General features: G+C 40.0%; 1 protein-coding gene across 2 annotated transcripts in view; it reads right to left on the bottom strand.

Annotated features, from left to right (window-relative positions):
* The window catches only part of lingo1a (leucine rich repeat and Ig domain containing 1a), a 142698-nt gene that overhangs the window by 105732 nt on the left and 18774 nt on the right, over positions 1-18192 (bottom strand). The gene's annotated exons all lie outside the window — the stretch shown is intronic.

Genomic DNA, 18192 nt, shown 5'->3' with positions numbered 1-18192 from the left:
GATCCCGGTCATTTTCAGAACTTTGATATCCAAATATAGAATTCCAGCAGCCAAGGTCATTTATGTGAAAAGTGATGGACAAACACTGCTTTTAAAAGTCACACTTGATATCCATTTTTATAAACGTGCAAAGCGTCTGTTTATTCTGACCAACAACTCCCAGTAAATTAGACAGTAGTGTAATGTGTACATCATGAAGTCAGCAGTTGTGTTTGACCTTCATTCCGACTCCGAGCATCAATTATCCAAGCTGCTATTGATTTTCCTGCAGTACTGCTGGGCTCACTAATGTTGTCTGAAGAAATCATCTGTGCTGGTTGTTTTATACTCCAACATCTCCATCTCCTATTTGTTCAGTATTATCACTTCAATATTATAATGATTCTGTTTTGATTTAATTGTTATTGAATAACCATACAATGTTGAAAAATGGTCAAAAAGAATCCCCAGCTGTCACTGGGGTCGTACACTTTCAAGAAGCACACATTTGCACTTAAAGTGTTCAGATACCTCAAAGGTACATATTGGTACCAAAGAAGGATATAAGTACCTCAGTGGTACATATTGCGGCCAAAGAGAGCACATTAGTACCTCAAAAGTACATATTGGTACCAAAGAGTAAATATTAGTTCCACAAACGAGTTAATAGGAGTGCTACTTGGGTGTAGAAAGGTGTATTCCTCTGGTGCTCTTCAGCTTGGAGATCCAAAATGTAACACAAACAAACAATAGTTTTGAGGCACCCACAAGGAATATAAGTTAAAAAGCCTTTATTTTAAACTTGGCTTTTCATTAAAAACATGTCAACATGTTTCGGCCTCTGTGGCCTTCTTTAGTAAATATTAGTACCTCAGAGGTACATATTGGCTCCGAAAACTGAATATTAGTTTCTCAGAGGTATATATTAGCACCAAAAAGTACATATTAGTACCTCAGAGGTACATATTAGTACCTCAGAGGGATATATTGGTACCAAAGAGTGCATATTAGTACCTCAAAGGTATATGTTGGCACCGAAGGCTGGATATTAGTTTCTAAGAGGGATATATTGGTACCAAAGAGTGCATATTAGTACCTCAAAGGTACATGTTGTCACCGAAGGCTGAATATTAGTTTCTCAGAGGTACATATTAGCGCCAAAAAGTACATATTAGTACCTCAGAGGTACATATTGGCACCAAAGAGTGCATATTAGTACCTCAAAGGTATATGTTGGCACCGAAGGCTGGATATTAGTTTCTAAGAGTGATATATTGGTACCAAAAAGTGCATATTAGTACCTCAAAGGTACATGTTGTCACCGAAGGCTGGATATTAGTTTATTAGAGGGATATATTGGTACCAAAGAGTGCATATTAGTACCTGAGCGGGACATATTGGCTCCGAAAACTGAATATTAGTTCCTCAGAGGTACATATTATCGCCAAAAAGTACATATTAGTACCTCAGAGGTACATATTGGCACCAAAGAGTGCATATTAGTACCTCAAAGATACATGTTGGCACCGAAGGCTGGATATTAGTTTCTAAGGTTGTTTTCACATATGTTGGTGCGCACCGTGGTGTGGCCTCGGAGCGCACCAAAATACATTGTATCATTTTTCAGTTAGTGCGGTCCGTGTTCACATATACATATTTTTTACTTTACTTGAAATGCCGCACCGTACACCACGTGACAACGGTCAGCGCTGTCATTGGTCTCTGACAGCTCTTACCGTCTCATGACCACCCCCACGTTTCCACGACAACCAGCCTGACAGAGAGAGCGCAGCTATCAAGATGTGGAGATAAACGATGCACGTCTTTGTGAAGTTTCTTTGCTTTAACGCGAAATTGCGTAGCTGTTCTATTAAAGCCTTTCTCACGGAGCCGTTTGCTAAAAAGCCTGTAATGTCACTATTTGTGTGTGGAGGACAGCTATGCATTTATAAAATCATCAGCTCAAACGTAAAGGAGACAGCGAATCTCTCTGCAACGGACCAGATTGGCTTGTTTGTTGTTAACCCACAATATAACACCCGGCTCACGTCACAACGGAAGCCCAGTGGCTCAAACATGTGGAGAACTTCCTGTATTTGGTTCGGTCCGAGGTCCGTCAGTGTTCACACCACAGGTGGGTCGCCCCAGAGTTCGGCAACAGCCGCTCCGAGACCACCTGTTTAGAGCGGTCTCGGAGCGGCCGTTTAGTGCGCACCCGAGTGCGGCTGTTGTGTTCACACTGACCCAAACGCACCGTACTCGGAGCGACACGTCATTTGGGCCGACCTAAACAGTGTATATGTGAAAACACCCTAAGAGGGATATATTGGTACCAAAGAGTGCATATTAGCACCTCAAATGTACATGTGGGTACCAGAGTGTGCATATTAGTACCCTAGAGGTACATATTGGCGCTGAAGACTGGATATTAGTTCCTCAGAGGTACATATTGGTACCAAAGAGTGGATATTAGTACCTCAGAGGGACATGCTGGCCCCAAAGAGTGCATATTAGTATTTCAAAGTTACATGCTGGTGCCGAAGACTGGATATTAGTTTCTCAGAGGTACATATTGGTACCAAAGAGTACATTTTAGTACCGCAGAGGTACATATTTGGCGCCAAAGAGTACATATTAGTACCTCAGAGGTACAAATCGGTGCCAAAAAGTACATATTAGTACCTTAGGGGTACATATTGGCACGAAAGGGTATATTAGTACCTCAGAGGTACATATTTGTGCCGAAGTGTGCATATTAGTACCTCAGAGGTACGTACTGGTACTAAACAGTTTATATTAGTTCCTCATACTGGCGCCAAAGAGTGCATATTAATACCTCAGAGGTACATACTGGTGCCAAAGAATTCATATTAGTACCTCAGAGGTACACGTCGGTACCAAAGTGTTCATTTTAATACCTCAAAGGTACATATTGACGCTAAAGAGTGGATATTAGTGCCTCAGAGGTACATCTGAGTACCAAAGTGTGCTTATTAGTACCTCAAAGGTACTTATTGGCCCCAAAGAGTGGATATCTCTGCTAAAAACCAATAGACACCATCACAGAAATTCTATTGGTTTTATTGGAAATTTTAATGGTTCTAATGGAATATGGCCCAAAACACACTACAGTGGTTTTCATGGTAAAAAGCTAATGGTTCCTATTGGTATTTTAATGGAAACCATTAAAATTTTCTGTAATGGTTTTATTGTTTTTTTTTCAGCAGGGATTAATTCCTCAGAGGTACATATTGGCGCCAAAGAGTGCATATTAGTACCTCTGAGGTACATATTGGCGCCAAAGAGTGGATATTAGTACCTCTGAGGTACATATTGGCGCCAAAGAGTGGATTTTAGTACCTCAGAGGGACATATTGGTACCAAAGAGTGCATATTAGTACCTCAGAGGGACATATTGGTACCAAAGAGTGCATATTAGTACCTCTGAGGTACATATTGGCACCAAAGAGTGCATATTAGTACCTCTGAGGTACATATTGGCACCAAAGAGTGCATATTAGTACCTCTGAGGTACATATTGGCACCAAAGAGTGCATATTAGTACCTCAGAGGTACGTACTGGTACCAAACAGTTTATTTTAGTTCCTCATACTGGCGCCAAAGAGTGCATATTAATACCTCAGAGGTACATGTCAGTACCAAAGTGTTCATTTTAATACCTCAAAGGTACATATTGACGCTAAAGAGTGGATATTAGTGCCTCAGAGGTACATTCGAGTACCAACGTGTGCATATAAGTACCCCAGAGGTACATATTGGCACCAAAGAGTGGATATCCCTGCTAAAAAAACAATAGACACCATCACAGAAATTCTATTGGTTTTATTGGGAATTTTAATGGTTCTAATGGAATATGACCCAAAACACAGAGTATTACTTTTTGGTGGTCTCTAATGGTATGTATTGTTTTTTTGTATTGGTTCTAATGGAATATGGCCCAAAACACACTACAGTGGTTTTCATGGTAAAAAGCTAATGGTTCCTATTGGTATTTTAATGGAAACCATTAAAATTTTCTGTAACGGTTTTATTGTTTTTTTTCAGCAGGGATTAATTCCTCAGAGGTACATATTGGTGCCAAAGAGTGGATATAAGTACCTATGAGGTACATATTGGCGCCAAAGAGTGGATATAAGTACCTCTGAGGTACGTATTGGCGCCAAAGAGTGGATTTTAGTACCTCAGAGGGACATATTGGTACCAAAGAGTGCATATTAGTACCTCAGAGGGACATATTGGTATCAAAGAGTGCATATTAGTACCTCAGAGGTACATATTGGCACCAAAGAGTGCATATTAGTACCTCAGAGGGATATATTGGTACCAAAGAGTGCATTTTAGTACCTCAGAGGTACATATTGGCGCCAAGAGTGCATATTAGTACCTCTGAGGTACATATTGGCACCAAAGAGTGCATATTAGTACCTCTGAGGTACATATTGGCACCAAAGAGTGCATATTAGTACCTCTGAGGTACATATTGGTACCGAAGAGTGCATATTAGTACCTCTGAGGTACCTATTTGCTCCAAAGAGTGCATATTAGTACCTCAGAGGTACATATTGGCACCAAAGAGTGGATATTAGTACCTCAGAGGGACATATTGGTACCAAAGAGTGCATATTAGTACCTCTGTAGTACATATTGGCACCAAAGAGTGCATATTAGTACCTCAGAGGGACATATTGGTACCAAAGAGTGCATATTAGTACCTCTGAGGTACATATTGGCACCAAAGAGTGCATATTAGTACCTCAGAGGGACATATTGGTACCGAAGAGTGCATATTAGTACCTCTGAGGTACCTATTTGCTCCAAAGAGTGCATATTAGTACCTCAGAGGTACATATTGGCACCAAAGAGTGCATATTAGTACCTCAGAGGGACATATTGGTACCAAAGAGTGCATATTAGTACCTCTGTAGTACATATTGGCACCAAAGAGTGCATATTAGTACCTCAGAGGGACACATTGGTACCAAAGAGTGCATATTAGTACCTCTGTAGTACATATTGGCACCAAAGAGTGCATATTAGTACCTCAGAGGGACATATTGGTACCAAAGAGTGCATATTAGTACCTCAGAGGGACATATTGGTATCAAAGAGTGCATATTAGTACCTCAGAGGTACATATTGGCACCAAAGAGTGCATATTAGTACCTCAGAGGGATATATTGGTACCAAAGAGTGCATTTTAGTACCTCAGAGGTACATATTGGCGCCAAGAGTGCATATTAGTACCTCTGAGGTACATATTGGCACCAAAGAGTGCATATTAGTACCTCTGAGGTACATATTGGCACCAAAGAGTGCATATTAGTACCTCTGAGGTACATATTGGTACAGAAGAGTGCATATTAGTACCTCTGAGGTACATATTGGCACCAAAGAGTGGATATTAGTACCTCAGAGGTACATATTGGCGCCAAGAGTGCATATTAGTACCTCTGAGGTACACATTGGCACCAAAGAGTGGATATTAGTACCTCAGAGGTACATATTGGCACCAAAGACTGGATATTAGTACCTCAGAGGTACATATTGGCACCAAAGAGTGGATATTAGTACCTCAGAGGTACATATTGGCGCCAAAGAGTGCATATTGGTACATATTGGCACCAAACAGTGGATATTAGTACCTCAGAGGTACATATTGGCGCCAAAGAGTGCATATTAGTACCTCAGAGGTACACTTTCGTAACAAAGAGTGGATATTAGTACCTCAGAGGTACATATTGGCACCAAACAGTGGATATTAGTACCTCAGAGGTACATATTGCCACCAAAGAGTGGATATTAGTACCTCAGAGGTACAGTTTGGTAACAAAGAGTAAATATTAGTACCCCAGAGGTACATATTGGCACCAAAGAGTGGATATTAGTGCCTCAGAGGTACATGTGGGTACCAGAGTGTGCATATTAGTACAAATTGGTACCAAAGATAGCACATTAGTACCTCAAAGGTACATATTGGCGCCAGAGTATATTTTAGTACCTCAGAGGTACAGTTGGTACCAAAGAGTGTATATTAGTACCTCAGAGGTACATGTAGGTACCAAACAGTTTATATTAGTACCTCAAAAGTACAAATTGGTACCAAAGAGTGCATATTAGTACCTCAAAGGTACAGTACATATTGGTACCAATTGTATTCATATCTGTTCCCAAATGGTTCATATTAGCACCTTTTTAATGGTTACCACTCCAGTGACAGCTTGGGACCATAAAAAAAATTCAGTGCAATTTTTTATATAACATTTACAGAATTTAATAAAATTGGACCCAATCATTACTGATAATATTATATTTAATTAAAATGACAAATTATTGAGAATTGAAACACAATACGACCACAAATGTGCATTAGAAAACAAACAGGCATGATTTCATGTTGCCATTAACACGCAATATCCTGTCTCAAATCCATAACTGGCTTTGAAATGTGTTAAGCAGACAGAATGTCTACCCAGCAGGCAGTGCAGCACATAAAACCACAGTACGTTACTGAGAGCTCATTGTTTCGAAGGAGAAATGCTGCTGTGTTACATGGTGATATTTACGCTCCAGAGGTTTATATTTATCTCAATATTTCATGCGTCTCCGCATGGAAGCCACCATTTTAAAACGCGCCTCCTATATACTTCACGACTCTACAGATGCATGTAAGCAAGAAATGTCTTCCGTCTGAAATGTCTTCTGTTTGTAGTTTTACACATCTCATGCTTTTTGGACGGCATAATAACATCTTTCAGCATCAGAGCTATACCTCACCTCTCTGTCTTACCTTCACCTTTTATCTCATAGTTTCGTTTGATGTAACTCCCTTAACAAAAAGTGCATTGATGGTAATACTGTGATACTTTCACATATCAAATCAATGTGTTTACCATTTAGTATTACCATCCTACCATGTTAACACACAGTATCTGTTCATATGGATGTACGTGTCTGTTGAATTTGTTTTATTAGCTTTGTGAGTCATGTGAAGAAGCATGTGTCTGCAGATTTGTGCATGGGTGCGTTTTCCGTGTGTACTTCCCGGAGCATTTTCATTAGTGCACTCGGAGACTTTCCAGCCAATAGACTGCCCTTCATCGCTCTCTTGTTGCCATGGTAACCAAGGGGAACATAGGAAATGAATTTGTATCTCGAAGCTTTAGGATCACTAACTGATCTTTGCTTGGATTGAAATTAAACTCTCAGACATAAAAAGCAAGACAAAAAGGAAATGATAAATAACGCAAGTGATGGTGGATTCAGAGAGCTCTCACTTAGCTATCAACGACAAAAGCTCATTACAATATGCACATCCTGTTTTTACGTGAATAAGATATTCCAAATATATTCCATCGTGACCAGATCTGCACGTAAGAAAGATAAATCCCAAAGGAGATTTCTGGAATATTTCAATTTCACCTTTTTGACAACAATGTCATTAAATGGAGTCTTCTGCTTCTCCACACCTTTTGATAACCAGGATATAATCTGACCTGATCATTTGTTGTTTTAAAACCGATATCCAATAATGGAAAAAATTGCTTTTATCTGCTGACACCGATTATAAGCCAACGTTCCTCCTAAAAAGCTTTACAAGAGATCAAAACAATACCTCAAAGTGTGCTCAGCGTTGCCAGTAAGCCAAAGTCTGCAATCACAAGTCAAACATGACCATATCATTTCTCAATATCAAATTTCATACCTATATTCTTCTAAACTAAATTATCCGTTATGCTATCCACATAAGCTTACATCAACGCCTTGGTTGAGCACCCCAGCAAGACATGCATTTCTTTTTGAATTCTCCTAATGTGTTTTAGGAGAAACACTCGAGAGTTCAGTTGATGCTTCATTGAAACGTAACCAAGTGCTACGAAATCGCAACCTTGAGCAATACGATTTCCCACGGGGCGAAGCCTTTCTGACCGGCATGGAAGCAGCAGAGCACATTATGGTGTCAAAACTCATTGATCACCAAAACAGAGTAACCAGCGCCGAACTCTCCGTTTCACAACCCAAGGAAGCACTTTATCAGATATTTCCGTTCGGTTACTTTCATGTGATCCGATGGTTCTGCGCGCAGGATGTAGAATGCATATTAACCCCGGGATGATTGGAGTAAATCAATGGGGAACATAATCATTATCAATGTTTTCTACGACCGTTGCCGATGAGATCATGGTGCACTAAAGCAGTCCTCGTAAATTTTTAATGCCCTCCATGGCTACAATAAACAGACAAACAGCCCAGTGAAATCAAAGGTGAAGGACAAGAAATAAAACATGTTCCCTATGAAACCCGAGGCTCGTGAATGGCTGAAGCCAGTGTGTGTACAGTACGTGTGTGTGTGTATCCTGTAGTCATAAGTCTTGCTCTACATGGAGAGGTTTTCTCAAACAGACCAATTAAACGTGGCGCCCACACTCTGCGCTTTGCTATTCAGAACGGCTGCGTATTAATCGCCAAGCTACAAATCTACTCCCACCTCTTGTGCTCGGATGCCCCCACTTAAAGGCACAGTGCACCTAAAACAGCAGGCAGTCATCATGCCAAAAATCTCTGTTTAATGGAGTCTACTTAATCTCATCATTTCTTGCATCCTGCTACACTACAATTTATCAGGGGCGGTTTGCCGGACAGGTCCTAGACTAAAACATTTTTAAGAGCTCCCCAAACTTAAAACAACTTGCACTTACAGGTATATATCTTAAAATACATCAGTGCCCTTTGTTTTGCCTCAAAATGCACACATGTAATGTTTTTAGTAAGGCATGTTTTTTAAAACTAGTTATATTTCATAATTAAACTAAGGCCTAGTCCTGGATTAAGCTAATCCCTGTCCGGGAAACCAATCCACAGTGTTTCCACTAATCTCATGTTAATCTTCATGAGTATTTATTGCATCCGTCATATCTCAGAAGAGTCTTTAGTTTAATTAGATTTATAAAAGACAGATCAACTGTACTGCTACTTTCCCGGGGAAAACAAGCCCCTGGAGGCGTGCCGCGGGTGGAGCGAGTCACGAGCAAGTAACACAAACAAAACTTTATCCCAATATCTCTGGATAACTTATGATTCACTGCATGTTCATGTCGTTTACATTATATGCACTTACACAACGATTGCCAACAAAACAAAGACATTTGATGCAGTTTTACTTACCGCCTGGGACCGTCCCATTTCAACAATATCCAGCTTCAAGCAAACATACAGTAAGTTTGCACAACTCCGCTGCTATCCCAAAAAAACAAACTATATACATTGTTTCCATTATGCTGGGGAAGATGGACAAGCTTAAATTTCTCTCACAAACAACAACAACACACTTCTCTGGTGATGTTGATTTTGTCTCAGCTCTTGGTTGGTGTGTGCATGCCCTATTTCAGGTGAAGTACCCATATAAGGACTTCCACTGTACTTTCTGCACTGAAATTGTGAATAAACGAAATAAAGCAAGATTGTTACGTATGAATCTTTCATGAACCTTCAAAAAAACTTTCCGAAACCATACGTGCGAACCAAAGACTGTAAAAAAAGATGGACGACGCCCGTTCGCTCTTCTCTTGCTGAAAAGTGAAGCTGCCAGTGTCTCGATACGGCGCTCACATCTCGGGTTTTGAGTCTTCGAAGTAGCGATTTCGGGACCAGTCCTGCGCACTTGTGAGCAGGAAGTAAAGCCGCAAAATCAAGGCCCCGCTCTTGCAGAATGCGTCTATCACAGCTGTCAATCATGACGTCACGTTATTTTAAAAACAAACACTTGAATTTACATCAGCGTGATAAAACTACAGTAAATGACAGAAACCAGCTTCGGAAAAAAGATAATTGATGTGTAATTCATTTGTTTAGTTGGTCTCAAGTCCCATTGAATAACATGGGGGAGGCGGGGTTTATGACCTATACTGGGACCAGTCACTGGAGAGCCATCGAGAAGTTTTGCCTTCACTTTTCAGGGCTTGTATGGCACGCTTGGTACGAACCCTAGCGAAGTGCATTCGGCACAGAAATACTCCATACATCCATACACTGCATACATCCAACTGCTTTTTTGACACGTTGCTTATGATTAGCATGAGGAATCCCACTCTTAAACATTGTTAATAAGTCAGAATGCATGAAATAACTTTAGACCCCCACTTTAACTAGCAAGAAAAAAAGTTACACTTATTTTGATAAGTCATTTGATTTTAGTAGACTGCTAGAGGTAGGTTTAGGGAAGAGGTTAGGGTTAGTAGTATAAGTTGACATGCACTGCCTTCCAAAGTATTTGTTTATCCTACTATGGAAGTCAATGAGTACTGTCAACTGTGTGCTTACCATCATTTATCAATAGGGTGGCCATTCATGCCAGTTCCGCCAGACACATCCCGAACATGTTGTCGGGTGCGTTCTCCGGAGGTCGCGTTGGTCGACCGCATACGTCATCAAGGTTTAATATTTCGGGTTCAATTTCAGAAAAGCAACCGTTACATTTCAAGGTAAAAATGAAACTACAGTGATTGTTTGTCTTAAAAGAAATAAATCATAATTTTCTAATGTATTTTAACTGAAATGTGAGAACCTCGATGGCGTGTGCAGTCGACCAACGCGACTTCCGGAGAACGCACCCGAAAACATGTTCGGTACGTGTCCGGCGGAACTGGCACGAATGGCCACCCCATTTATCAAAATATATTAATTTGTGTTTAACACTCAATACAGGTTTAGAACAACATGAGGGTGAGTAAATGATGGCAAAATGTTTAATTTATGGGTGAACTATCCCTTTAAAGCTATAGTAAAACAGCTGTGACTAACACATTCTTAAGCATGTGTTGAAAAGACAACCACCAAATCCCTTAAAGCTATCTAAATTTTAATTATATCATTAATTCTTTACATCAAATACCAAAACCTAAAAACTCCAAAGCCTATAAGCTAAAAATTCAAACCTAGATCTAATCCTAAACCTTTAGCTCGTAGGCAAAGCCTATGATCAAATCAGAAATGACAACCCTAAATCCACAGCTTCATCTTCAGAGACGGAGAGATCAGAGCAGTTAAAACAGAGGGAAACCCATGACATTGAGACGTCAGTATGATCTCTCAGAATAAAACAGTTTCATTACAGACCAAAGAAAGACATTCACAGGCCATCAAATAAATATTTCAATCCTGTCAGTTGCTCATTGCATCACTTCATCTGTCACGAAAGGCCCTGCGATCCCTCTGGACAGTGTGTGTGTGTGTGTGTGTGTGACTAAACATCATGGTGGAAGCCCCTGAGTGGAGGGTCGGCAGGGATCGTCTACATGAATATTTAATGGCCTGGTTTGTCTCCTGGCAGGTTTCTGACTTTAATTAAGAGCCAGTATGGTCACTAATCTCTGTTTACGCAACAGTCAACCCGAGGAGCGACGTCCCATAGGACCAAATAGAGCCAAACAAACAAGTCCAGATGAAAACAGCAGAGTTATGACGACGGACTCTGATGCACTTCCTGTAAATGTATTCTGAGGAAATTCTCTTCCTGTATGAAATGAGCCCCTCTGGCATTCATGTAATTTTTCCTCTCCTGCTACGTATGTTTTACCGAGATATTTGAATGTTGTACGGAAAGCAGAAAGGAAATTAAATCTTTGCGAAACATTATGAAAATCGTCTGAACTAAGGAAGATTTATCACTTCATCTAATTGCCGATCTCTAATTATGAAATATTAAGAAGCTCTGCATTTTTGAAAGACAACATGAAATGGTTACCACGCTACAATGCTTTAAAATTTAATCATGAGTAAACAGCGATATTATTCGTCAAAGCAAAGTTGTTTCCGAAGTGCAGAAAGTTATTACAGTTTAATGAAGGATGAAAAACAAATATTGTTTTTCTTTACAACTAGCCTACATGCGCCAATGAATTGGAACAATAATATCTGGGGCATTTATTAAAAATATGTGCACTGGGGCTTTTCCCTTTTAAAAGGTCTTAATATGTTCCATGTAGTTACAGATATGTAGACATTTGGTACCAATATGTGTCTCTGGACACTAATAGGAACACTTTGTACATTTGTAGGAAAATGTACCTGAGTGGTTGAGTGGTTCATGTAGGTTGTCTACGAATCGGGAATTTGGTGGTTCAATCCCCGGTTCTACCTGACCAAGTGTCGAGGTGTCCTTGAGCAAGACACTTAACCCCAGCCGCCCCCTATGAGCTGGATGGCGCCTTGCTACTATGAATACTTTGGTACCAATATGTCCCTCTGAGGTACTAATATGCACTCTTTGGTACCGATATGTACCTCTGAGGTACTAATATGCACGCTCTGGTACCAAAATGTACCTCTGACGTACTAATATGCACTCTTTGGTACCAATATGTCCCTCTTATTTACTAATATGCACTCTTTGATACCAATATGTCCCTCTGAAGTACTAATATGCACTCTTTGGTACCAATATGTCCCACTGAAGTACTAATATGCACTCTTTGGTACCAATATGTCCCTCTGAGGTACTAATATGCACTCTTTGGTACCAATATGTCCCTCTATATGAGGTACTAATATGCACTCTTTGGTACCAATATGTCCCTCTGAGGTACTAATATGAACGCTTTGGTACCAATATGTCCCTCTGAAGTACTAATATGCACTCTTTGGTACCAATATGTCCCTCTGAGGTACTAATATGCACTCTTTGGTACCAATATGTCCCTCTGAGGTACTAATATGCACTCTTTGGTACCAATATGTCCCTCTATATGAGGTACTAATATGCACTCTTTGGTACCAATATGTCCCTCTGAGGTACTAATATGAACGCTTTGGTACCAATATGTCCCATTGAGGTACTAATATGCTTGCTTTGGTACCGAAATGTCCATTTGAGGTACTAATATGCACGCTTTGATACCAAAATGTACTTCTGAGGTACTAATATGCAGTCTTTGATACCAATATGTCCCTCTGAGGTACTAATATGCACATTTTGGTACCAATATGTCCCTCTCAGGAACTAATATGCACTCTTTGGTACCAATATGTCCCTCTGAGGTACAAATATGCACTCTTTGGTACCAATGTGTCCCTCTGAGGTACAAATATGCACTCTTTGGTACCAATATGTCCCTCTGATATACTAATATGCACTCTTTGATACCAATATGTCCCTCTGAAGTACTAATATGCACATTTTGGTACCAATATGTCCCTCTCAGAAACTAATATGCACTCTTTGGTACCAATATGTCCCTCTGAGGTACTAATATGCACATTTTGGTACCAATATGTCCCTCTCAGAAACTAATATGCACTCTTTGGTACCAATATGTCCCTCTGAGGTACAAATATGCACTCTTTGGTACCAATATGTCCCTCTGATATACTAATATGCACTCTTTGATACCAATATGTCCCTCTGAAGTACTAATATGCACGTTTTGGTACCAATATGTCCCTCTGAGGTGCAAATATGCACTCTTTGGTACCAATATATCCCTTTGAGGTACTAATATGCACTCTTTGGTACCAATATGTCCCTCTGAGGTACTAATATGCACTCTTTGGTACCAATATGTCCCTCTGATATACTAATATGCACTCTTTGGTACTAATATGTCCCTCTGATATATTAATATGCACTCTTTGATACCAATATGTCCCTCTGAAGTACTAATATGCACTCTTTGGTACCAATATGTCCCTCTGAGGTACTAATATGCACTCTTTGGTACCAATATGTCCCTCTATATGAGGTACTAATATGCACTCTTTGGTACCAATATGTCCCTCTGAGGTACTAATATGCACGCTTTGGTATCAATATGTCCCATTGAGGTACTAATATGCACGCTTTGGTACCGAAATGTCCCTTTGAGGTACTACTATGCACGCTTTGACACCAAAATGTACTTCTGAGGTACTAATATGCAGTCTTTGGTACCAATATGTCCCTCTGAGGTACTAATATGCACATTTTGGTACCAACATGTCCCTCTCAGGAACTAATATGCACTCTTTGGTACCAATATGTCCCTCTGAGGTACAAATATGCACTCTTTGGTACCAATGTGTCCCTCTGAGGTACAAATATGCACTCTTTGGTACCAATATCTCCCTCTGAGGTACTAATATGCACTCTTTGGTACCAATATGTCCCTCTGAGGTACTAATGTGCACTCTTTGGTACCAATATGTCCCTCTGAGGTACTAATATGCACTCTTTGGTACCAATATTTCCCTCTGAGGTACTAAAATTCACGCTTTGGTACCAATAAGTCCCTCTGAGGTACTAATATGCACACTTTGGTACCAATATGTCCTTCTGAGGTACTAAAATTCACACTTTGGTACCAATAAGTCCCTCTTTGGTACCAATATGTCCCTCTGAGGTACTAATGTGCACTCTTTGGTACCAATATGTCCCTCTGAGGTACTAATATGCACTCTTTGGTACCAATATTTCCCTCTGAGGTACTAAAATTCACGTTTTGGTACCAATAAGTCCCTCTGAGGTACTAATATGCACACTTTGGTACCAATATGTCCCTCTGAGGTACTAATATGCACACTTTGGTACCAATATGTCCCTCTGAGGTACTAAAATTCATGCTTTGGTACCAATAAGTCCCTCTTTGGTACCAATATGTCCTTCTGAGGTAAAAAATATGCACTCTTTGGTACCAATATGTCCCTCTGAGGTACTAATATGTCCCTCTGAGGTACTAATATGCACATTTTGGTACCAATATGTCCCTCTCAGGAACTAATATGCACTCTTTGGTACCAATATGTCCCTCTGAGGTACAAATATGCACTCTTTGGTACCAATGTGTCCCTCTGAGGTACAAATATGCACTCTTTGGTACCAATATGTCCCTCTGATATACTAATATGCACTCTTTGATACCAATATGTCCCTCTGAAGTACTAATATGCAGTCTTTGGTACCAATATGTCCCAATGAGGTACTAATATGCACATTTTGGTACCAATATGTCCCTCTCAGGAACTAATATGCACTCTTTGGTACCAATATGTCCCTCTGAGGTACAAATATGCACTCTTTGGTACCAATATGTCCCTCTGATATACTAATATGCACTCTTTGATACCAATATGTCCCTCTGAAGTACTAATATGCAGTCTTTGGTACCAATATGTCCCTCTGAGGTACTAATATGCACGTTTTGGTACCAATATGTCCCTCTGAGGTGCAAATATGCACTCTTTGGTACCAATATATCCCTTTGAGGTACTAATATGCACTCTTTGGTACCAATATGTCCCTCTGAGGTACTAATATGCACTCTTTGGTACCAATATGTCCCTCTGATATACTAATATGCACTCTTTGGTACTAATATGTCCCTCTGATATATTAATATGCACTCTTTGATACCAATATGTCCCTCTGAAGTACTAATATGCACTCTTTGGTACCAATATGTCCCTCTGAGGTACTAATATGCACTCTTTGGTACCAATATGTCCCTCTGAGGTACTAATATGCACTCTTTGGTACCAATATGTCCCTCTGAGGTACTAATATGCACGCTTTGGTATCAATATGTCCCATTGAGGTACTAATATGCACGCTTTGGTACCAATATTTCCCTCTGAGGTACTAAAATTCACGCTTTGGTACCAATAAGTCCCTCTGAGGTACTAATATGCACACTTTGGTACCAATATGTCCCTCTGAGGTACTAAAATTCATGCTTTGGTACCAATAAGTCCCTCTTTGGTACCAATATGTCCTTCTGAGGTAAAAAATATGCACTCTTTGGTACCAATATGTCCCTCTGAGGTACTAAAATTCACACTTTGGTACCAATAAGTCCCTCTTTGGTACCAATATGTCCCTCTGAGGTACTAATGTGCACTCTTTGGTACCAATATGTCCCTCTGAGGTACTAATATGCACTCTTTGGTACCAATATTTCCCTCTGAGGTACTAAAATTCACGTTTTGGTACCAATAAGTCCCTCTGAGGTACTAATATGCACACTTTGGTACCAATATGTCCCTCTGAGGTACTAAAATTCATGCTTTGGTACCAATAAGTCCCTCTTTGGTACCAATATGTCCTTCTGAGGTAAAAAATATGCACTCTTTGGTACCAATATGTCCCTCTGAGGTACTAAAATTCACACTTTGGTACCAATAAGTCCCTCTTTGGTACTAATATGTCCCTCTGAGGTACTAATATGCACATTTTGGTACCAATATGTCCCTCTCAGGAACTAATATGCACTCTTTGGTACCAATATGTCCCTCTGAGGTACAAATATGCACTCTTTGGTACCAATGTGTCCCTCTGAGGTACAAATATGCACTCTTTGGTACCAATATGTCCCTCTGATATACTAATATGCACTCTTTGATACCAATATGTCCCTCTGAAGTACTAATATGCAGTCTTTGGTACCAATATGTCCCAATGAGGTACTAATATGCACATTTTGGTACCAATATGTCCCTCTCAGGAACTAATATGCACTCTTTGGTACCAATATGTCCCTCTGAGGTACAAATATGCACTCTTTGGTACCAATATGTCCCTCTGATATACTAATATGCACTCTTTGATACCAATATGTCCCTCTGAAGTACTAATATGCAGTCTTTGGTACCAATATGTCCCTCTGAGGTACTAATATGCACGTTTTGGTACCAATATGTCCCTCTGAGGTGCAAATATGCACTCTTTGGTACCAATATATCCCTTTGAGGTACTAATATGCACTCTTTGGTACCAATATGTCCCTCTGAGGTACTAATATGCACTCTTTGGTACCAATATGTCCCTCTGATATACTAATATGCACTCTTTGGTACTAATATGTCCCTCTGATATATTAATATGCACTCTTTGATACCAATATGTCCCTCTGAAGTACTAATATGCACTCTTTGGTACCAATATGTCCCTCTGAGGTACTAATATGCACTCTTTGGTACCAATATGTCCCTCTGAGGTACTAATATGCACTCTTTGGTACCAATATGTCCCTCTGAGGTACTAATATGCACGCTTTGGTATCAATATGTCCCATTGAGGTACTAATATGCACGCTTTGGTACCGAAATGTCCCTTTGAGGTACTACTATGCACGCTTTGACACCAAAATGTACTTCTGAGGTACTAATATGCAGTCTTTGGTACCAATATGTCCCTCTGAGGTACTAATATGCACATTTTGGTACCAACATGTCCCTCTCAGGAACTAATATGCACTCTTTGGTACCAATATGTCCCTCTGAGGTACAAATATGCACTCTTTGGTACCAATGTGTCCCTCTGAGGTACAAATATGCACTCTTTGGTACCAATATCTCCCTCTGAGGTACTAATATGCACTCTTTGGTACCAATATGTCCCTCTGAGGTACTAATGTGCACTCTTTGGTACCAATATGTCCCTCTGAGGTACTAATATGCACTCTTTGGTACCAATATTTCCCTCTGAGGTACTAAAATTCACGCTTTGGTACCAATAAGTCCCTCTGAGGTACTAATATGCACACTTTGGTACCAATATGTCCCTCTGAGGTACTAAAATTCATGCTTTGGTACCAATAAGTCCCTCTTTGGTACCAATATGTCCTTCTGAGGTAAAAAATATGCACTTTGGTACCAATATGTCCCTCTGAGGTACTAAAATTCACACTTTGGTACCAATAAGTCCCTCTTTGGTACTAATATGTCCCTCTGAGGTACTAATATGCACATTTTGGAACCAATATGTCCCTCTCAGGAACTAATATGCACTCTTTGGTACCAATATGTCCCTCTGAGGTACAAATATGCACTCTTTGGTACCAATGTGTCCCTCTGAGGTACAAATATGCACTCTTTGGTACCAATATGTCCTTCTGATATACTAATATGCACTCTTTGATAACAATATGTCCCTCTGAAGTACTAATATGCAGTCTTTGGTACCAATATGTCCCTCTGAGGTACTAATATGCACATTTTGGTACCAATATGTCCCTCTCAGGAACTAATATGCACTCTTTGGTACCAATATGTCCCTCTGAGGTACAAATATGCACTCTTTGGTACCAATATGTCCCTCTGATATACTAATATGCACTCTTTGATACCAATATGTCCCTCTGAAGTACTAATATGCAGTCTTTGGTACCAATATGTCCCTCTGAGGTACTAATATGCACGTTTTGGTACCAATATGTCCCTCTGAGGTGC

Source organism: Misgurnus anguillicaudatus, chromosome 6 (genome assembly GCF_027580225.2).
Source record: "Misgurnus anguillicaudatus chromosome 6, ASM2758022v2, whole genome shotgun sequence".
In the NCBI taxonomy this organism is placed as follows: Eukaryota; Metazoa; Chordata; class Actinopteri; order Cypriniformes; family Cobitidae; genus Misgurnus; species Misgurnus anguillicaudatus.
The sequence above is the reverse complement of the archived record's forward strand: the minus strand, read 5'-3'. Positions and strand labels throughout refer to the sequence as shown.